The sequence below is a fragment of the Stegostoma tigrinum genome, chromosome 25, assembly GCF_030684315.1.
Source record: "Stegostoma tigrinum isolate sSteTig4 chromosome 25, sSteTig4.hap1, whole genome shotgun sequence".
Lineage (NCBI taxonomy): Eukaryota > Metazoa > Chordata > Chondrichthyes > Orectolobiformes > Stegostomatidae > Stegostoma > Stegostoma tigrinum.
This window is the reverse complement of record NC_081378.1, coordinates 33,455,878-33,479,257: the sequence shown is the minus strand read 5'-3', so window position 1 is coordinate 33,479,257 and position 23,380 is coordinate 33,455,878. Positions and strand designations below refer to the sequence as shown.

The 23,380-nt window shown below is 39.6% G+C and overlaps 1 protein-coding gene across 5 annotated transcripts in view; it reads left to right on the top strand.

The window, feature by feature from the left end:
- tbc1d22a (TBC1 domain family, member 22a) overlaps window positions 1-23,380 on the top strand; it is a 365,864-nt gene that overhangs the window by 207,181 nt on the left and 135,303 nt on the right. The gene's annotated exons all lie outside the window — the stretch shown is intronic.

Sequence of the window (23,380 nt, the reverse complement as noted above, 5' to 3'; positions counted from 1 at the left end):
TCTGCAGGCAGTCACATTGACAGTTTAGAGATGTCCTTTGGCACTTGGATGCACAATGGTACAAATCTGAGACACACGTTGAATGCTGAAATCATTAGTGCAATGAATCTCAGCAATTGTATATTCTGGAAAATACTGTGCCATCCTTAATAAATTCAGATGCATGATAATTTCATGGGATAGTTTTGGATTGTGTTGTAGACACTGGCAGAGAACTGTGAATTTGCTTCTCTCGTCCTTTTTCAAACAAAAGCTTGCATAAAATGTTAATTTCCATGGTTCTGTGACTAGCTTTAATTAATTGCTTTAGTTCAGATAATACATCCCATTGAAAGATAGTCTCCAGATATTTGGTGCTGTAAAGGAATGGAATCGCTCATCGGCTGAATTATCTAATGTAATAACTGAGCGTATGTCAGTAGTGTTAAAAGCTTTGGAAATGAAAATAAATAAGTTAATTAACGAAACCGATTTGCCTTTTGATAGGTGTCCAGTTTGTCACAAGCTTTCTGAATAATCTCAAACCATTGTAATCAAAACACTTGTTCATTTGGTACTAAATTGCTGTAATTTTGAAGCCAATAGAAAAGCACTTCAAAATCTCCATTTAATCTTTGATCAAGGAATTAAATAGTTTGAATTTCAAAGTAAATTTTTACAGTAAAAATTGGAGGTTTAAATGAGCATCACCTGTGTACAGTATAAAGCCTGTTTTTTTAAGGTGATAACTCTTCAAATGAGATGTAAGTAAATTGGATTACTTCGATCCAGCTGTTACATTCAGCTGCCACCAACCAAACTTGGAATCTTGACCATCCAGAAATTCAAGGACAGCCGGTGCACTGGAGTACCATCATTTGCAAATTCTGCTCGAAATGATGCCTGATACTCATTCGGAACTAGATGGCTGTTTACTCACTGTCAATGGGTCAAAATCCTGGAATTCCCTTCTGGTCAGCATTTTACCAGCTGCCATGGATCTCAGCTATTTAAGAAAACCGCTCACCATCACTTCTCAAGGGCAGTTAATGATGGCCAGTAACTACTATTCTCACCAGTGCTGCCCTCATCCCATGAACAAAAAGAGAGTAGCTGTAACTGAATAAACGTGAAATTTGATCGCATAGCCTGAAACGTGTTCTCATACTGATTAAATTGAGGTTGGTGGAGCTGTTTGATTTTCATTTAATTTGTTTTAAGAATGGGTTCTGGTCAATAAAGACTTTTCAAAGCACATGATTTGCTGCTTCAGACCAATAGAAAATGCTTTCTTGGCTATGGGGAAATCACAAAATACTGCATGCGTTGGTGAAGAGTTTGGTGAAGATCAACAAATTCATTCATTTCAAGTAAATGTTTTGCCAGTTTGTGATTGATAAGCTATTCACAATATGTATTAAATATTTGTACCCTTGAAAAATAATTTTATTTTCAAGCCATCCTTTCCTGTTGTTAATGGTTGTCTTCCATATAAAGCTTTTTTGTGGTAGATTGAAGGCAGCCTGAAGCCATGTTATAGATCTGAATTAAATCTTGATTGTATCATGATTAGATTTTTTTCATAATGACATATATTTTCTCATTCAGCATTAAAATTGAAAGCAGTTTATGATGGCACATTGACTGCAATCATGCTATACTTAATAGATCATTGTGCAGAAGGTGAAGCTTTCACTTTCCCAAGAGATACAAACTGGAGTTCTATAGAATTTTTGCCGAGGGCTTTCTATGAAGTGCAAATAAATGACTGCTTCAGGTGAATTTAGACAAAACTTGGAAAAATTAGCTTCAACTCATAGTTTGGAAAGCCAAACAGTATAAGAGGAGTAAATCTGAAAAGTAATTAGTTTCTATTCATGTGAATGTAATACTTTCTCTTCACTGTTTCTTTGTTAATAATTACTCAGCAACAAGCAAACAGGAATTTGATGTCTTGTTGTCAGAATTTTGGAGTTATTACTATGCTGAATGTAATCACAGCTCAATCAATAGGCCTTTGTTAATGTCCTCAAGACCTGATTTGAACATAGAACATGAGTGTCACTTGGCCATAAAGAGCTATCAAATATCAAAGTAAGAGCTTATAGTGAGATCTGCAATGAGTCAGGAGGTTGGCACAATTGGGAATTTGGTGCAGAGAGACAAGGTAGTGTAAGATTGCGTTCACTTCAAATTGTAATTGACTTATACCTTACATTTGAATTGCAGATGGAATTTGAGTATGGATTTAAATATTTGCTAGGTCTGTTACAAGACTTAAGGCAAGTATAGATAAGTTTTCACAAGCATTACAGAATGTCTTCAGTTTGCGACGCTGGTTGACGGTGCGTAGGTATCGCTTCTGTTCACTGATATTTTCCGTTGTGTATACCAAAAGGATAAGAATCACCACTTATTAACCCTTGTTTGTTACCACCCCCTGTACATAACTAGTTATGCCAAATTCTCATTGGCTTATCATTGCATGAACAATTCATATTTGTTAAAGTAAAACTAAAAACTTCGGATACAAGAGAAACAAAGACAGTGCTTTTTTCCCCACGGTTGCTGCGAGACCTGCTGAATTTCTCCAGCAATTTCTGCTACTTGTTAGCCTGTTTTATTTTAGTTTGAGCCATAAAGCCATGAACTCATGACCTTACTTTTAACCTGAGCCAAAGTAACTTTCTCCCATTTGCAATAAAGCCCAATTAAACTAGATTGAATTGATTCTCTTGCCTGATCAAATCAAGTAAAAGTATTGAAGGAGTTACCACCGCCAGTGCTATTGAAACTGAGGTTTATTATTGTTTTAGCTGTGTACTTTAATAACAAATTGACTAATTACATGGATATGGTTAAACGGTCATAGCAGGGATGGTGGTGTGCTGTGCCTGCAAAATATTTGATAGTTGTACGTGAACTAAGACATAGAAATGTACAGCATGGAAATAGATGCTTTGGTTCAACTTGTCCATGCTTACCATATATCCTAAATCAATTTGATCCCATTTGCCAAGATTTGGCCCATATTCCTCTAAACCCTTTTTATCATATACTAATCCAGATGCCTTTTGAATGTTGTATTTGTACCAGCTTGCACCACTTCCTCGAGCAGTTCATTACAGGTTAGACAGAGGATCTCGATCGGCACAGGTTTGGAGGGCCAAAGGGCCTGTTCCTGTGCTGTAATTTTCTTTGTTCTTTGTTCATTCCATACATGCACCACCCTCTGCATGAAAATGTTGCCCTTTAGGTCCCTTTCAAATCTTTATCCTCTTGCTTTAAACCAATTTCCTCTAGTTTTGGACTCCCCTCTCCTGGAGAAAAGACCATGCCTATTTACCCGATCCATGCCTCTCATGATTTGATAAACTTCTGTAAGGTCACCCCTCAGCCTCTGACTGTCCAAGGAAAATAGGCCCAGCTTATTCAGCCTCTCCCTTTAGCTCAAGCCCTCTCACCCTGGCAACATCCTTGTAAATCTTTTCTGAACCCTTTCAAGTTTTTCACAATCTTCCCTGTGGAACAGAGACCAGAATTGACTGCAGTGTTCCAAAAAGTGGCCAAGCCAATGTGCTGTAAAGCCTCAATGTGACATCCCAACTTTATACTCGATGCATTGATCAATGAAGGCAAGCTTACCAAATGCTGCCTTCGTTATCCTGTCTACCTGCAATTCTTGAAGATTTAAAAGCCAAATACTGTTGGATGATGGTAACAGCATAATCTATGTAGTGAAAACTAAGAATGAATTCTCTGTTCATTTTTAGCTCTGTTCTCTTTTGCTGAAAAGTAATTGTGCAAAACTGGCTACAGTTCCATTAATTCACTTCCAGTAAGACTCCACAGTTGCCACTGTTAAAATACTAAACTGTTGCTTGAATAATGAGGGGACATTTAACTTCCATGTACAGCCTGAACTCTGATGGAGAGAATGAGAAATTGTTTCACTAGTAGGAATGTTTGTAATGAAAGAACAGATATACATAACTGGCAAAAGAACCAACGGTGAGATGAGAGCATCTTTTTAAGCAGGAGTGCACAGCTTGAATGGCTTGTTGAAGCAGATTCACCAGAACTTTCAAAAGACAACTGAATGTGTACTTGAGAAGGAGGCATTTGCTGGGCTGTAAGAAAAAAAAGGCAAGTGAGAGTAATCAGATTAGGCCGGCATAGTTGCACTGGGGCCAATGGCTTCCATTTTTTTGTAGCAACCTGTCTATTTAATCATATCTTTGTGCGAAGTAAAACATTTCTGTAATTATCACTTATTTTCTTAATATGTGAAGTTCATTATGGTGGCCTACATGAAATTGTATCTGCCACTGATCTGCTAAACACAGTTCATCCTCTGCCTTTTAAAATACGTGTTGTCAATATTTGAGTCCTTCCATGTTGGACTCCAGTTTCTTAGAAAGCTTAGACCTAGGTTCACATGCTGCTGAGTTCTTAAGGGTTACATTATCAGACCAAAATGTTCACCAATTTCTTCAAGATGCATTGCAGAAGACCCATGACAGTACAATCATTGAAAATGTCTTTTTCAATTTTACAGTGGTCCATTACCAGGGCATTTAATGCATTTCACTGCTGGTTGAACAGAATTTTCATCAGTCGTAGTGATGAAGTGGCCAGTTAACTGCTTAAGATGTGTGGAAGAAACATTAATAAAGGCTGTACCCGATAACAGGCTTGCATTGCATGAAATCGCCTGCAGGAAACTGATTTTTCTCCCCTGCCTGTTAATGTCAATAAAACAGAGTAATAGGTAGAAAGGACAACAAGGCCCAAGTAATATTAAGTAGTTTCGCAAGCTGGATGACAATTTGGAAAGAATATACTGTCTGAAAGAAGTCAGTAAAACGGCCTACGCATATTGCATATGTTCGAGAGAGTAAGAATTCATTTTTTTTCCTGCTTATTTGCTTGAAGTATATTAAGTCATGATAGTGGATGTTGAGAAATTGCGCATTAATTGTGCAATCAAAATGCCATCGAGCTGTACAGCATGGGAACACAGCTTTCGGTCAAATTTTTCCATACTGATCAGGTATCACGAATTAATTTAGTCCCACTTGCCAGCATCTGGCTCACTTCCTTCTAAACTGTTCCTACCATGTACCCATCCAGATGCCTTCTAAATGTTGCAATTGTACCAGCCTCCACCACTTCCTTTGGCCGTTCATTCCATGCACCACCCACTGCATGAAAGTTACCCCTTAGGTACCTTTTAAACCTTTTCTCCTCTCACTTAAACCTGCCATCTAGTTTTGGTCTATCCTCCCTTGTGGAAAAGACCTTGGCTATTCACCCTATCCATGCCAGACATGAAGTTATAAACTTATACGAGGTCACCCCTCAGCTTCAAATGCTCCAGGGAAAACAGCCCTAGGTTATTCAGCCTCTCCTTATAGCCCCAACCTAATCTCAGCGACATCTGTGCAAATCATCTTTGAGCCCTTTCAAGTTTCACACTGTCCTTCCTCTGGCCGGTAGACCAGAATGGAATGCAGTATTCCAAAAGTAGCTGAACCAACGTCCTGTACAACCACAAGATGACCTCCTAATACTCAATGAACTCACCGATAAAGACAAGCATACCAAACACCACCTTCACTATCCTGTCTACCTGGGACTCCACTTTCAAGAAACTATGAACCTGAACTCTTAAGGTCTCTTTGTTCAGCAACATGCCCTTGACCTTAGCATTAGGTGTACAAGTCCTGCCCTGATTTGCCTTTCCAAAATACAGCACTTGCATTTATCTAAATTAAAATCCATCTGCCACTCTTTAGCCCATTGGCCTATCTGAACAAGATCCCATCAACACAATGTGGAGCTGGAGGAAGGCAGCATCAGAGGAGCTGGAGAATCGTTATTCCGGGCCTGGACCCTCCTCCAGGACTGGGGAGGGGGAAGGGAGCGTGGAAATAAATGTGAGGAGTAACGGGGCTGTGGTGTAATGGGTGGTGGGGATTGGTCAGTGGCAAGGATGGTGTGGATAGGTGGGGAAGATGATGGGCGGGTAGTGTCAGATCAGTGAGGTAGGGATAAGAGGGAGTGTTGGATATGGGATGAGGCCTTGGAGTGGGGAGATTTTGAAACTGGTGAATGCTATGTTAAGGCCATCAGGCTATAGGTTCCCGCGGCGGAACATGAGGTGTTGTTCCTCCAGTTTGCATGTAGCATCATTGTGGCACAAGAGGAGGCCCTGGATGGGCATGTCACCAAGGGAGTAGGGAGGGTGTGTTAAAATGGTTCGCAACTGGACAGTGGTGTTGATTATAGCATACAGAGCGCAGCTGATCCACAAATCGGCGACTGAGTCTACGTTTGGTCTCACTGGTATAGAGAAGGCCACGTCGGGAGCAATGGAAACAGCTAATCTGGTTGGAGGATGTACAGGTGATGGAGGTTAAGGGGGCTTGTTGGAAATAAATTTTGGTGGTGGGGTCAGATTGTAGGTTGCAGAAGTGATGGAGGATGATGCTCTGAATTTGGAAATTGGTGGGGTGATACGAGGACTGGGGTTTCTGTCTTTATTTTAGTTGAGGGGAGGGAATGTGAGGACAGAAGTGGAGGAAATGCAAGAGATGTGGTTGAGGACATTTCTATCAACGGATGGGGTAAGTTTCAGTCGGGGGTGTCTTAGATGTCTGTGAGTGGAGCACTCCATTTTGTGGCGGATGCAGAGGAATTGGGAGCAAGGGAACATGTTCTTGCAGGAGGATGGGTGAGAGGAGGTGGAATGAACATCCCATTGTAGACTGAGGTAACCTTCTCACTGTCCATTACATCACCAATTTTGGTGTCATCTGCAAACTTAATAACCATACCTCCTCTGTTCACATACAAATAATTTATGTAAATGAAGAAAAGCAGTGGATCCAGCACGATCCTTGTGGTACACCACGGGTCACGGGCCTCCAGTCTGAAAAGCAACTCTGCACCACCACCATTTGTCTTCTACCTTCGAGCCAGTTCTGCATCTAGGTGGCTCATTCTTTCTGCATTCCATGTGATCTAACCTTGTTCACCAGTTTACGATGAAGAACCTTGTCAAACACTTGTGTGAAATCCATATAGGTCACATCCATTGTCCTGCCCACATCAATCCTCTTGTAGTTATTTTAGGAAGACCTCTTCCTTGGGTCTCTTTGATTTCATTGTGCCTGCTGTTTACAGCAGTATTTTTGAAGTTGTCTGTTTCTGATTCTTATTAATTCTTTCTAATAATCTATTATTCTGAACACATGAAGAGAGTATCAGCCATTCAAGGGGAGAGAAGGCACTTTGTCTTAATTTGCATCAAGATGCCAGAATATAAACTTTGACTGAAATAATTTTTTTTCCCAGCAGCTTCGGAGATTGTGGCGTTTTGAATTTTCTGTCCTCAGGTGGACAGCCTCACAAGTGAAGTATCCAGTAACATCTGTGGTATCATATTGTTTTAATGGGTATTTCAGAACAGAACCCAGAGAGCCCTCTTGGCCAACTGAGGCATGAGAGCACGAGGAGTTATTTTATTTCCTTCAGTTTTCTGAGTATTGCTTGGGAGTTCCACACTCGTTTTTTTTTTTGTAAAAAAAAGTCTGCTGTTCTGGTTTTCAATAAAACTGTTATATTTGTATTGATGAGTCAATTTTGAGATATTCTGTTGTAATTGTCCCTTTTTCAAGAACAAAGTACTGCTTTAGATAAAGTGATGTGTGTAGCTCATGAAAAGATGTTGAAAAGCAAGTGTGTCCTCTTGCAATTAGTTTGCTAATCCTCATAATATTTGAAGTATAACATAATATAAAGCAGGCTGTTACGATTGTATGCCCTCTGAACTGGTCTGGATTTTCATATGACTTGGATGTATGCTTTTAATATCTCTGAAAGAGGACTGAGGAAACACTTGATTCAGTAGATGTCTTGAGCTGATTTATTTCACAACATGGGAGCATAGTAATGTCATTCAGTTAAATCAGTACAGTTTGTCTGAATGCAATACAGAGAATTCTACTTGCTATGTCATTGGCTTACATTAGCATGACCTGATTTTTAACTAGTAGGTGTGCAATATTGCTTTTTACTTGTAGTTTTGACTTGATAAAAAAAGTGAAGCTTGGAGTCTTGCTTGGACCGTGGCTCTTTAAAAGAAAAATAATATTTTCTCTAACTGTACCAACATGATGCATGTGAGATATTTATTGAATACATGAAGATTGAGGCCAGCTGACAAATTGCTGTTTGGCACATTCTTCAGCAACAAAGCAGTCATTAGCATACAAACCGACAAGCAGCACAGGACCGTCTTTGACCCTGTGGATACACCATGTTTCTAACCACAAAATTTAAGGGTGGCTGTTTTTCCACAGAAAAGATTTGCAAAGATGGCCAAGTACTTATCAGTAACAGAATGGCCTCCAAAACAAAGGATGCATGTTGGGTGGGGAGTTGGATGGAGGAATAGTTTCAAGTTGGCAGCAAAATTAATTAGGTTTGAGCGTTGCATGGCGCGTATTGTAATAAATTTTTTAGAGTCTTTTTGAAATGATCAATTGCCTAAATATTCTGATTACTGTCGGAACGGTTTTGACTGTTGGTAATCTTCAAAATGAACCACTTATCTGCCAGCCAAAATTCTGAGTTCAGGTTGGGGCTATGTGTGAAGAAGTCAGAAGCAAAGGGGAGAATGGGGGCTGGTGGTTTGGGGAGGTTGTGTTGGCAAGGGTTTCTGTGGAATATTGGTGAGAGTCCACACGGGCAGGGCACGTTTTGGGTCTGGGAGGGTTGAATGTAGTGATGTGGATATCTGGCTTAGTGGGGTTGATGGAGTGCAGATATCGATGATGAGTTTGGTGTTTAATTTAGTCATTATTTGGGAATTATACTAAGTACTCAGTTCTTGTCCTGGATGTCTTTTAATCATGAATGAGTTAGAGCCATGTGAATTCCTATTTTTGGAGGATCCCACAGCAAGGGAATTGTCCATTGGATGTTTCCATTTCCTGGCAATTCCCATGGACACAGTCCCATTGGGGGATTCCACGTGGCCCTGATGTACAACTCGAATCAATGCTGCTCCAGTGGCCATCTGGCCATTGGAATATAACGATCGCAGGGTTTTATATGACTGCGCTGGACTGGAGAAATGTAATATTCCATTTTATTGACTCGTAGTTGGCAATATTTACAAGTAAATGAAACTTACTTCTTTGTAGCAAGATTTTTCACTTGCCACAACCTCATTGTGCTGCTTAGATGATGTGTTTATGAAATAAAATGTTTGAAAGTGCATTGTGTTGTGGTGTAGGATAGGAGTGTGGGGAGATACTGGGGTGGCTGTGAGGAAGAAGGATACTGAATTTACAGTAGCTCTAACACGATTGGGAAGATGTAAACTATGAAGTTAGGAGCTTTTCCAAGCATTTAAGCCAGTTCTTCGTGCCCGCCCCCCCCACCTCAATTCCTGAGAAGATAGCACTGGATTCTTTCTTGAAGCAAAGTAATTTATGTGGTGAGTGTTTGAGCACAATGTTGTTCTGTAGGGAATTCCAGGATCTTGACCTAACCATTTTCTTGTGCATAGTAGAAGCCGTAGTTTTTGGATATTCCGGCGGAGAAGCTGAGCGAGTTGTTGCAGTGGGGCAGCCGCAGCTGTATAAGATAAATCTAGGAGTTACTGACTTGAATTTCATGAGCCTTAGACAACCAGAAGTTAAATGCTTTCCTTCAAAACAAAGAATTGCCACTATATGGAGGAAAGGCAAATGTGATTTTGAAGGAGACATGAGTATATGTTCGCGAAACAAAAATTGAAGTTCTGGGATTGTTTTGTGGTCAGAAAGTTACTCATTAATCTTAATTTTGATCCCAACGAGGAAGCTAACTGAGCTTTTATGATTTTATATTGATCTGACCGGCAAAGGCATTTCTAATTCTATTTCTAATTCTATTGCTCATACTAAATCAACAGGTAAACATATTGCCATTGATGGCAACAGAATTATTATAAGTTCTTTAGATTAAATTAGATTCCCTACAGTGTGGAAACAGGTCCTTCGGCCCAGTCAACACCTCATTTAAAGCATCCCACCCAGACCCATTCCCCTATCACCCACACACTCCTGAACACTATGGGCAATTTAGCATGGCCGATCCACCTCACCTGCACGTCTTTGGACTGTGGGAGGAAACTGGAGGAAACCCACACAGACAGCCGCCCGAGGCTGGAATCGAACCTGGGTCCCTGGTGCTGAGAGAGTGCAGTGCTAACCACTGAGCCACCGTGCCGCCCCAAAGTTCCTTCTAGTTCTATCCAGAAGACTTCTCACAGTGAATTACCTGTTTCATTTCTTATATTTAATAAAAGTGACAATTCCATGGGACTTGGAAATGATTGTACGTCCTTCATTTAATTTTTCAAGACTGAAAGTTTTGCAGTAATCTCTTATGAGACATCTAAAATGATAAATGAGAAGGCGGCTTAAAAAATAATAGATTCTGATTGGTTTTCGAGTCTGCATGATTTCTTGATCGTTATGCATTCTAATAAGTTAATTTAAATTCGAAAGTCTATTGAACAATCTGCTAATGTTCAAATTAATTAAAACTTAGATTGATAGTTAACTACTTTTAACCTACAGTACAACACCCAGGCTGCCATACAATTAATAAGTAATTTTTATTGTACATTCTTCAGATGTTCTTGTGAAAGTACTATAAGCAGAGTAGTTAACATGAAAGTCTACTTAAGTTTTAATGTGATAATTATTGAACAGTTTTCTGTTGAATAATTTGACACAACAGGCTATTTGAACTACTGAACTAGTTGGACAAGAAAATCTGCTGGCTTTTGAAGAATCAGTGACAAATCTCAAAAGTGTATTTCTTCTGTGCCAAAAGGCAATTATCATGCAAAACACAAGATTCATGTGAATGGAACAATTATTGTTGCGGGCATGGATCTTGTAATTCAACAGCTTAGTATTTTCTAAGTTTCATGAAATGCGTACGCAAAATGCTTGTTGCGCGCAATCACCCTTTTGTTTCTTTTACGTGATTTTCTTCCCTACAGTCCTTTCCGGAAAGTGTTGACTCCTTTCTTGACATGTGATTCCACTGCCAACAGCTGCCAGGTTGCAATTATGTTCCAACAGTTTTGTCAATAACTGTTTGCAAGTGTGTTAGATCTTCGCCGTAGGAAATATCCAAAGGCACGTCAAGCAGGAGAAAATGAGAACATGCTATAGAAGGTGTGGGAGAGATGATGAAATTAGTGATTTAAGGTACAGGATTTGGGAGGAGTCTGAAGGTGGGGTGAGAAAAAAGAAGAGTGATTCAATGGAGAAAAATGTGAAGAGGGAGGCTAACACTTGTGAAAACATTGTCAGTGATCCCAGCAGGGTGGAAGTGCATATCATGTTCAGAAAACCCAAATTGGAAATATGGGGATGTATGCATTGAAATTGGAGTTGGATATTTTGGTAATGTGTACTGTGTCTATGGATTGATTAATAATTCAGTGAAAATATTGGAAGTTACTGTACGTGGGAATGGTAAAACAGTGGTGGTAAGTCGGCAAATGCTTGGCCATTGAACGGGAATAAAGTGCCAGTGTTTAGATGACTATGAATTTATGTAAAGATGAAGTTAAGGAATCTGGTCAAAGAATTGGTGATATAGAGATGTGGCTATGATTTACAATGAACATTTTGGCCATTGAAAAACCTGGTATTATCCTGAGGATTGAGCCACCACACATATTCAACTCCCAAACTAAACCACTGCTATAACTGTTGATTTGGTTAATGAGTCGGAGTTAAGTTAGACTTGTTTCACATTTGATCGACTTGGTTTTCACTAATAAATTAATAAGCATCGTCAATGATGGTGGTTAATGCCTTTAAAGATTCTTGTATATTTTTCAAACAGAATTACTTCCAGTATACACAATGCAAACACACAATGAATTACTTCACAGGTTAAATTCATAGTTCTTCCTCATTCACAAAAGAAACTAGCTATGATAAGCTCCATTGTGTGACTTGCCATATTTTCCTTTAATATTTTAAAGTTTTGTCTTTACTCTCCACGCTAAAATGGTTGCTAACTTTTTCCACAGTTTCTCTCTCAAATGTAGGGCAGAGTGATAAGGATTATAGATTTCTTTTCTATCTATGCAGTTGAAGATTAGAAATTTTACCATATAACAGGATGCTGTCTTCAGAATGGACTTCGAGTTGTTCACTATGCAGTGACTGGAGAATTGATATTGAAGAATATTGTACCTTGACTAAATAAAAGTTAATGTTGAACTTTACTTAGAAAAAAGTTTTGTTGAAACTTTTTGGCTTGCACTCATTGGGATTACTCCCAAGAAATAAGTGAAAAGGGAAAACAGCATTTTACACTGAATGATAAGAGAATTCTGATTTGTTAATAAATGGACACTGATTGAGAAGGGAGCTGCCAAGGATAATGCATCAGTTAAATCATGACTGATTTTTATTTAAATTTAAACTAGGCAAGCTGACTCTGGTCTAGTGAAATGAACCAACTAATGGTTGTCATGTTTTCTACAGGGGTGATACATGTGCAGTGTGTGTACGTGCTCCTTCTGTCTGCAAAGAACAAGGTCCTATAGCTTTCCGTATGTGTCACTGTTAAACTGCAAGCCTATCTGACTGTTGGACAGCCTTGCTTAAAAGCAACCTTTTTCAAAAAAAACTTATCAGACTTGAGTAAAAGCAATGAATTGCTGCCTAGTGCATATGCCAATTCATGCTGCAAAACACAAAAGTATGTAGCATTAGATAAAATTCAGTGATTGGGCAACATTTATTAAATAATTCTGATTGTGGTCAGAATTACATGGTGATTTAAGTTCACATTGAGAGTTGGGAATGCAGTGTGCCACACTTACTTATCCTGGAAGGTACATGTATTTATAGACACTGCCTTAATCTTTTAAAGTCACAAAGAATGTATCTATATTATGCCTTTCTGAGGAACAAATTGACGCCCATTTTTTTGCTTCATTTTTCAGGACAATGTCTTAGACTCTAGTTAGTTATCTCATTGGTTTCAATTTCAACAGGCAGTTAGCTGTTGGTCAGAATCTGACACGTGCGTTGTCCATTGCAGCATCAATCAGAGCCCAATTGTCCAGCATTCTGCATTCTCTTCTGAAATATTATAGAATGTTATTTTCCCTGTGCTTGGTATTTCTTGCAAATTTTCCTCGAATGTGAGACAAAGCTTTGAGAAAATGTGGCTTTGTTGAGAAATATCGATGTTGGCCATGACAAATGTTTTAAGAAGTCAGCAATTTGGCCTTTATTTTGAGGGAAATGGGATATAAAACCAGGGAAGTCTTGCTAAAACTCTAAGACACTGGTTAGACCACAGCTGGAATGCTGTGAACAGTTTTTGTTCCCTCCTCAAAGGAATGATACGCTGGCAGTGGAGGCAGCCCAGAGTAGATTCATTAGGCTGCTTCCAGGTATGGAGGGATGTTTAATGATCGGATGAGTAAATTGGGCCCATACTCATTAGTGTTTAGAATAATGGGAGGCGACCTTATTGGAACATGTAAGACTCTTCAGGCACTTGACAGGGTAGGTATAAAGAGGTTGTTTCTTCTTGTAGGGCCAGAAGGTATAATCTTAGAGAAAGTGGTCACCCAGTGGGTCATGGATGAGGAATTTGTTGTTCTGGAAAGCTGTTGAGGCTGGGTTGTTAACTGATTTCAAGGCTGTGATGGGCAGTTTTTTTAATGAGGAATGAACATGGGGTCCTGGGGAAAAGTTAGGAAAGTGGATTTGAGGATTATCTGATCAGTAATGATCTAATTGAATAGCGGATTATTCTCATTGGGCTGAATTGCTGACTTTTGCTCCTACATCATATGATATTATAAAATTAAGACATTACTGTCAGGACCTCTGTATGTAGCAAAGAATACCTAAAAAAGGCAGCAATGTTATCCATAGAAAACTGTGAAGAAATGTTAGTGTTTACACTTTTGAATGGTTGATCCATGACATCACATGTAGAATATCTATCCAACTTCTCTATTTGTCGATGCTACCACAGGGTGAAATGTGACAATGTGAGATATGTTGATGTAGAGTCGGCATGTAAGATTTTTGATCATAAAAATGGAAATTACTACTTGATAGAATTTAATATTTCAAGCTCAGTACGTCAAGCATCTCATTTGCTTCCCGGTGGACGTTTAATAATTTTAGTACTGCCTCAGATTAATTGATGCTTTGTGTTCACTGATTTTGAAAGAACTCAGCAGTACACACATCTAATTAGTTTTCCGTTGTGTTAAATGCTCCACTTTCATGTGTAATCATGAAGTCATTTGCGGTCATATATTCGTCCTGAAATGTGTCCAATTAATCTCAGTTTGTATTTATTTAAACCTGAAAGATTGGTAAATGCAAATTTTCAAATCTTAATAAACTCACCTGGGGCACACAATTAAATGAAGAGCATGTTGCAGCTAAAATTATTTGTTTATAGCTTCAATTTGAAGGAGGATTGATTTGTTTAGGCAGGAACATGGTTGTGAAATAATTTTAATGTTCAAGGTATGGAAGATTATGATACGGGTGACATAATATGTCAACTTCATTTATAGATTAGATTACAAAAGAACAGGATGTTTCAGGACTCTGGTAAATGTGAAAATAATTGGATGAGCACGAATACTTCTGTTGAGTTATGTTTGGAGAACTGGAAGTAGTAGGCATGTTCACCCGTGTGCAACAATGTTGACTGACAGTTTCTCTTAGGACTTCAGAATACTGTTTACATACCTGAGTTTTCATTTTAGCAACTAATAAGAAAAAACAAAATAAAAAAGAAAGGAAAATTGTAGGCACGTAGCCCCTTAGGCTTGCACTGCCAGCCAATAAGATCATGATTGATTTGATCTGAACTGTACTTGCTGTGTGCTCCTTGTAGTTCTTCATTCTCCTACAGCTCATAAATCTGCCTACCTCATATCTGGATCTCTCGTGGCTGGCAAATTCCCAAAATTCGTGACCAGCCAAGAGAAGGAATTCATCCTTTAATTTCTGTTGTAAATGGACCATCTCCTCTTATGAAACTCATGGTATATTCCTGCAAAGGGGAAACATCATCTGACCCCATCAAGGCCTCCTCCATAAATAGTAAGTACTTCAATAAAGCAACCCTCATTATTTGACAGTATATGCCCAATGTGCTCAACTTTTAATCATAAGACATTTCTCCTTCCCTCCAAAATAAGTCTTGTAAAGCTGAGACAGAAAGAATGGAATGTCGACCATCTGCAGGCAGATGGGATTAATTTAGAATGACATTGTGGTAGTCACAGACACAGAAGGCCAAAGGACCTGTTCCTGTGTATTATGTTCTCTAAGTTGCCCCCAGTGCAAGTATATCTGTCTTCTATAATGACCAAAACTGTGTGCAGTATTCTACAGACGGTATTACATTTCAGTACAGGAATAGCAAGGTTTCTTTATATTACATCCCCTTGGCAATAAAGATCAAAATTGTTGCATGCTAACTTTTTTCCATGTAGACGCTGATTTCTCTATGCTGCAGCATTCGATAAACTCTGCATGTAATTGTTGTTTTCCTTTTCAGCTCTTCCTACTGAAATTGATAACTTTACATTTACCCACATAATAGTCAATATACTAGGTTTTTTGCCCACTTGACCAGTGTGTGTTTCTTTTGTTGACTCCTTCTATCCCAAAATTCTTTCTTAACTGTCTTCATATTGTCAGCAAATTTAGCTACAATATCTCTGGCTCTTGATTAATATAGATTGGTAATAATATTTAAGATGTCAATACTGAATTCCAGTGGTGCCCCACTGCTTAGAGTTGTTCATCCTGAAAATAATCAATTTATCCTGAGATAATGGGAACTGCAGATGCTGGAGAATTCCAAGATAATAAAATGTGAGGCTGGATGAACACAGCAGGCCAAGCAGCACCTCAGGAGCACAAAAGCTGACGTTTCGGGCCTAGATGCTGCTTGGCCTGCTGTGTTCATCCAGCCTCACAATTTATCCTGACTCTGCTTTTGTTAGTTATGCATCTTCTATCCATGTTAATATATTAATTCTGCATTGAGGGCGCTTATTTTGCCCATATGCCATGTGATCAAACATCCTTTGGAAAGCAAGTTACGCTGAAGATGCAATGAGGAAGGTGATTGAAAGACAATTAGTAGATGCAAAGGCCTCATAGAAATAAACAAAACATGATTTTCCTGTATAAAAGTCATGTTGGTTTTTCTTGTTTGTGGTTTCCTAAATGTTGTTCTACTATCTTGTTAATGTCTTCCATAATTTCTACTTTTTCCCAAAAGTAAGTTGCTAATTGGTCCCTAGTTCCCTGCTTTTGAATACATTTGTGGTTTTCTAATACTCTGGGACCTGTCCTGAATCCGTGGAATGTTAGAAAGTGCAACCATGGAATCTATTACCTTCACCACTTCTTTCAAGATTGTAGGATATGGGCTACTTACTAGCATTTAGACCTGTTAATTTACACAATACATCCTCTTTTAATAATTGTATGAAGCTCCTCCTTCGTGGGTGACTGAGTGGTTCACACTGCTGCTGTCAGCACCAGGGACCCCAGTGTAGCTCCACCTTCGGGCAACTGTCTCTGTGGAATCATAGAATCCCTACAGTGTGGAAAGAGGCCCTTCAGTCCAACAAGTCTATACAGAACCTTAGAGTGTCCCATCCAGAATCATCCCCCTGTAACACACCTAATCTCACCTCCCTGAAGATTATGGGCAATTAGCATGGCCAGTACACCGAACCTGCACATCTTTTGGACTGGGGGAGAAAATTGAGGCACCTGGAGGAAGCCCATGCAGACATGCGGAGAATGTGCAAACTTGACATAGACAGTTGCTCGAGGCTGAAATCGAACCCGGGTCCCTGGTGCTGTGAGGCAGCAGTGCTAACCCCTGTGCCACCGTGCCGCCTCATGTGGAGTTTGCATGTTCTCCCCTTGTCTGTGTGGGTTTTCTCCAGGTATTCTGGTTTCCTCCCACAGTCCATAGATGGCCACGTAGGTGAATTGACCATGCTAAATTGCCCGTAGTGTCCGGAGATGTGTGCATTCACTGTGGGATATGTAGAGTTAAAGGGATAGGTTGGGTGTGGTCTGGATGGGATGCTTTTCGGAAGGTCGGTGTGGACTCATTGGACAGAATTGCCGGCTTCCACACTGTAGGGATTCTATGATTCTTCAATTCCCAGATTTTCTACTGTTACTGTGACACTTTTAATCTCACGTACAGAGAAGGCGGATACAAAACATTTGCTTATATGTACATTTCAATTCGGAACTAGAATGGGCCATTTCAGCTCCTTAAGTCTGCTCTGCCATTTGATAGATCACGGCTGATCTGATTGTGACTTCAGGTACTCTTACATATGTATCTTCTATGTTCTTTGTCTCCTTTACCAATCAAAAATCTACTAATTCAGCCTTAGAAATATTAAGTGACCCTAAGTCTGTGTTATGACCTTGTAAACCATTATTAATTCCTGTGAATTGTCTTCAAAAGATTAAGTTTGAATGAGCTACTGTCTGTCTTTTTATTTTTTCAAGCAACAGATCTTTCTGTCTGTCTTTACTTGCTACTTTATTGCCCTACCTATCCTGTTGCCTTGAGGGGAGGCAGTGATGTAGTGGTAATGTCACTGTACTAGTAATCCAACACCCCAGCTAGTATCCTACTATGGGTGAATTTGAATCCAATAAAAAGGAAAATAAAATCTGGAATGAAAAGCTATGGCAACCAGTGTCGATTGTTGTAAAAACCCACATGTTCCCTTAAGCTCTTTAGGGAAGGAGATCTGCCATCCTTACCCAGTCTGGCCTACATTTGACTCCTGACCTTCAACCATGTGATTGTCTTTTATTTGCCATCTGGGCAATTAGGGATGGACAGTAAATGGGATTCTAGTCAGCAAAGCCCGCATCCCATGAATGAATGCAAAAAAAAGCTTTCCATCTATTTTCCCTGAGATGGTAGGAACTGCAAATGCTGGAGAATCTCAGATTACAAGGTGTGTAGCCGGATGAATGCAGCAGGCCAAGCAGGAAAGCTGATGTTTAGGGTTAGACCTTTCTTCAGAAGGGTCATTTTTGAAGAAAGGTCTAGGCCCAAAACGTCAGCTTTCCTGCTCCTCTGATGCTGCCTGGCCTGCTGTGTTCATCCAGCTGTATACCTTGTTATCACGACCTATTTTGTCTTACTTTTATTTTAGTCAGAATTTGTTGGTTTCTAAACATGCTCAATCCTCCAGCCAACCATTAATCTTCTCAGAGCCAGAAGCTGCAACTTTCAATTTGATCCAATCTTCATATTCCTTAGCTGGCCAAGGCTGGTTCTTGCTTCTCACTGGATCTCTTTTTATTCCAATAGACTATAGAATATACAATTTGTCAAATGCACATTTTGAGTTTAGAGTTCAACGAATCAAAATTGTTTTTCAACTTAAGTATTGTACTTATGGTCTAAAGGCAATCCCACTGAACTTTACAATGCCTATATTGTGTTTCTTTGGTTGATTTATAACAGTGGCATTTTACAAAGCTATAAATTGGAAACTTCTGGGAGACAGGCTACATGAGAAATTAGGAGTTGCCAGCTTGCCATTAATCTCCTTCATACTGTTGAATATCATTTTAACTAGTGAACAGTCTCCCCCAACCCTGTTGCAGCTGCATGGTCAAAAGTCAACAATCAGCTGTATTAAATGCAGGTAATGTTAAAGGCAGCTTCAGAACAAAGTGGTTAATTTTAATGCCGAAGTGTCAATTGTTTTTGTGACCGTAATGGACGAATTTAGGAACCAAGTAATGCGGCTGTAATTTTATGCAATTCCATTATTTGTTTATCTCATTCTTCGGGCATGATCGTTGGAGAATGCCACAATAGGAACTAGAATTCTACTGAAAAGAGAAAAGTCTAAGTGCATTAAAATGTCGATTGGGAGTGGAATTAGTATGAACTCCAACATTATTGATTTGCAACGAAAAGGACATGATTGCATTTACTTGTCTTGGCATTTAATGAGAAAATGAAATTGAAGCTGTGAAATGCATACTGAAGTGTGAGCAAGACAATAGTTTGCTGTCTTTAATTTGTATCTTTTATTGCTTATAATTTTGACTGCAGATTGTATGATGCAATGTATTTTGTTGGTTGAGTTTTGACTGATTTCGATATAATTGCATGTTTAGCAATACTAGATAGCTCTAAATTCAGAGATAATGGGAACTGCAGATGCTGGAGAATTCCAAGATAATAAAATGTGAGGCTGGATAAACACAGGAGGCCAAGCAGCATCTCGGGAGCACAATGCGCTCCTGAGATGCTGCTTGGCCTGCTGTGTTTATCCAGCTCTAAATTCACATTGAATTTAGTTTCTGAGAGCATCCATTTGAGGACTGCTCCTTAGCAGAAAGCTAAATGATTTGGAATCAGCACTTGGAGGTATAGTGTTGAATTTTGCAGTTGATGTCAAATTGGGGAATATGCCTCTCTGTAGTTTTGAGTTCTGCATTAAAACTATTCTCTGGAGAAAGAAGTTTCTTTGGAATTGCTTTCATGGATTTCTGAGTCATCAAACTCTGGTAGACAAGAAGTTGCGTACTCTGACTCCTCTTCATTCTGCTAGAAGAGTCCAGTTTAATTGAACAAAAGGCAAAAGCAAGGAGCAGATCTTGAATTTATATGAATTTGGTGTTAGGTTATACATAGGAGCACAATATATAGGTCTTGTGTGTGTTCTTAGAAAAATATCATCTGAACAAAAAAATAGACATGAGTGAATATGTTATATCCTTTTCTCTCTGTAAAGGAATTTTATTTGGAGACATGGAGAAGCCACTTACTATCATTGATTAGTCTAATCTTGAATCAGTGAGCAGACCAAAAGTAATTTATTGGGCACTCGCTGACACAGGGTGTAATCCAAGTGCAAAACCTGCTGTTACTTGTTAGTTGAAGCAGATTCCACTGATGCATTTAAAAGATAAATTTATGCAAACTGAAAAGAGGTGTACTGCAACTCTGCAGGAGTTACTCAGGGCAGTTTTCTTGACCCAATTAGGTTCAGCTGCTTCATCAATGATGATATCTTCACCATAACGCCAGAGGTAGAGGTGTTTACTGATGATTGCACAATGGTCATTATCATCATTGACTCCTCATATCCTGAAACAGTCTGTGCCCACATGCGGCAAGATCTGGATCATATCCACTTTTGACCTGGCAAGTGACATTTACATCATTGCGAGTGCCAAGCAATGACCATCTCCAATGAGATAATTTATAACATTGCCATTTTACATTCAATGGCACCGTCAGTGCTGAATCTTCCACTATCGGCATCTTGGAGTTTAGCATTGACCAGAAACTGAATTGGACTAGACATATAAATACTGTGGGCACAAGAGCAGGTCAGAGGGTGGGAATTCTGCAACAAGTAGCATACCTCCTGATACCTCAAACCCTTGCACCATCTAGAAGAAGTTAAGAGTGTGATGGAACACATTAATTTCCTGGATGAATGCAACCCTAACAACACTCAAGTGACACACTATCCAGGACAAAGCAGCTCACTTGATTGGTGCCACATCCACCAAACATTCACTTCCTTCCCCACAAAAACACAGTAATACCACTGTGTACCATTTATACCAAGTTTTACTGTAGGAATTCACTCAGGCTCCTTAGATAGCATCCTCCAAACTTGAGACATGTAAGATTGAGATGGATCAGAGCAGCAGACACTTGGGATCACCACCACCTGCCAGTTCCTTTCCAAGTCTCTCCCTGTTTTAAGTTGGAATAATATCACAGTTCATTCATTATTGATGGGTCAAAATCCTGGAACTCCCTAACTGCGTTGTGGGTGTCATGCCAAATGGCCTGCTGTGGCCATAGAGGAGAACTCACCACCAACTTCTCAATGCAAATTTGGAATGGACAGTTAAGAAACCCATGTGTTCTGAATATATATTTAAAAAAGAAAATATTGCAATAGATGGGGTAAAGCGTGATAAGGATGAAGTACAAATCTCAACATAGACTTCAGAACCAGGCAACCTATTCTGTGCTATGTTCTATGTTGTGCGTTCTTTGCAGGAGACTCCCACATGTTGAAATCTCACAATTTTTCCATGTGGTGTTTGTACATTAGAAATAGAAAAGGAAGTACATTACCTAACTAACAGATTTGGCTTCATTCCCTACCTGACTTTATGATTCCATTTGTACAATCCAACTGCTCAGCTGTCCGGTAACCCAAAAGCTATCATGTAGGCAGTGGTGCTAACGGATGTGTTCTAGGATTTCACCCCAATGACCCAGTAAAGGAATTGGGATATATTTCAAGTCAAGTTGCTGTGATACTGAGAGTCAAGCATTAGTTGCTCACGTTCTTCTAAGATGACAGCATTTGAAGGTGCTGTCGAAGGAAATTTGACAGGATATCACAGTGCATTATCTAGGCTGTACATACTGCCATCGCAGTGTTCTTCCTGTAAAAGGAGTGAATGTTTAACGCATCAGTCATGCAGGTTCCTTTGCATTGGATGATGTTAAATTTCTGGAACAACGGAGTTGCACTTCTCCAGGAAAGTGGAGGTTATTTATCCCTGCCACTGATTTGTGTCTTGCAGATGGAGGCCAGGCTTTGGGAAGCCAGGTGCTGAGGTGCCTTCTGCACAAATCTCATCATCTTCTGTCCTGCTCTTTGAGTTGCAGTACTTTGTATGACCAGTTGATTTCTTAAGTTGACAGTTTTGGCTAATCAGTGATAGCAGTGTTGGTCAATGTTTGGAATGGGCAGGGGGTGTGGAAAGTTGGAAGTCATTCTTTCTCTTTTGTTGGACATGGTCAATGTCTAGCACCTGTGTGGTATAAACCTTGCTTGCTATTTGACTAACAGCACTCCTTAGGCTACGTACTATCACAGTAATGTATGTTTTCTTTCCCAGGAATGTACATAGAAATACTGTGGTTTCCGACGCAAGTCAGAGGTTGGGAATTTTGTGGCAAGTAACATGCCACCTGATTCTTCAAAGCCTATCCTGTATCTAAAAGCACATGTTAGGATTGTGATGAAATAGTTCCCACCGCCTGGACGCATGGGATCCCAAAATGAAGCAAGTTTGACATCATCTGAGACAAACCTGTCTACTTGATTGATCCAACAACACTCCCTCCCTGTACCTCTGTCGCACAGTGGCAACAGTGTGTGCTGTTTACAAATTGCTTCGTAGCAACTCACCAAGGCTCCTTTGACTGTTTCTTCTAAATTTGCAGCCTTGATGACAAAAGAACATGACTAGCAGATATTTGGGAATACCAACAGTTGCAAGATTCTTTCTAAGCCACACAGCATCCTGCCTTAGAACTATTTTCTATCATTGTCCCTTCAGTGTTGCTGGCTCAAAATCAAAGAACTCCCTTTTTAATCATACTGTGAGTGTACTTTCACCATCTGAGCTTTAGTGGTTGAAGAAGATGCCTCAGCAACACCGTCTCAAGCGCGATTTGTGGTAGGTAGCATGTAATTGGCGTGCCAGTAATGTTCACATCTTATGAAAGAGTTAAACAAAAAAAGCTTAACTGCAGTTTTGAAGAAGGTAATCGAAAGGATATTTATTATGCAATTGTTTTCCAATTGCGTAAATGTACATAGTGCTACGATCCTCAATCAAATCACCAAAATTTGTGCCATAATCTAGCCAGGGACTACTGACTTTTCTCCATAAAAGTAGATGAAGCATGAGATCCAGAGGACTTTCTAAAAAAATAAAGCCACAAGGTTCCACAGTTTTGATCGGCACCAAGATTTGCAGTACACCCTGCAATACATTTACAACTTATGTTTAACACCCAAAAGTATCTTGGTAAAGCACGTAATAGGATGTGATTGAATATCCCACAGTGCACACCAAATAGCAAATGTGATCAAGACAGATGCCACGAATATCTGAGCAATTCCCCTCAGACCTAATGACACAGCGGGCCATCAAAGCTTATTAATCTTCACAAGGGATTGCAATTCTTCACTTTTGCCAATCTGGCCTTGAAAGCCCCTCTCAAGGACTGCTGTGTCATGGACAGCTCCAAGACGGTTCCTCTTTTCGTGAAGCACATTTACTTAATCAGTATATAGCAATGCTGACTCCCCCACCCCAACAGAGGGTCCAGGCGCAAACTGCATTTTACACTTGATTCTTCATTGTAGTTCCATCTCTTCATTGACAGCTTCACTGAACTCGTTCTGCCCCTGGACTTTCTCCTGACATTGAGTTATAGTGAGCAAAAACTGCTTGTGAGCTTTTTAACTCCC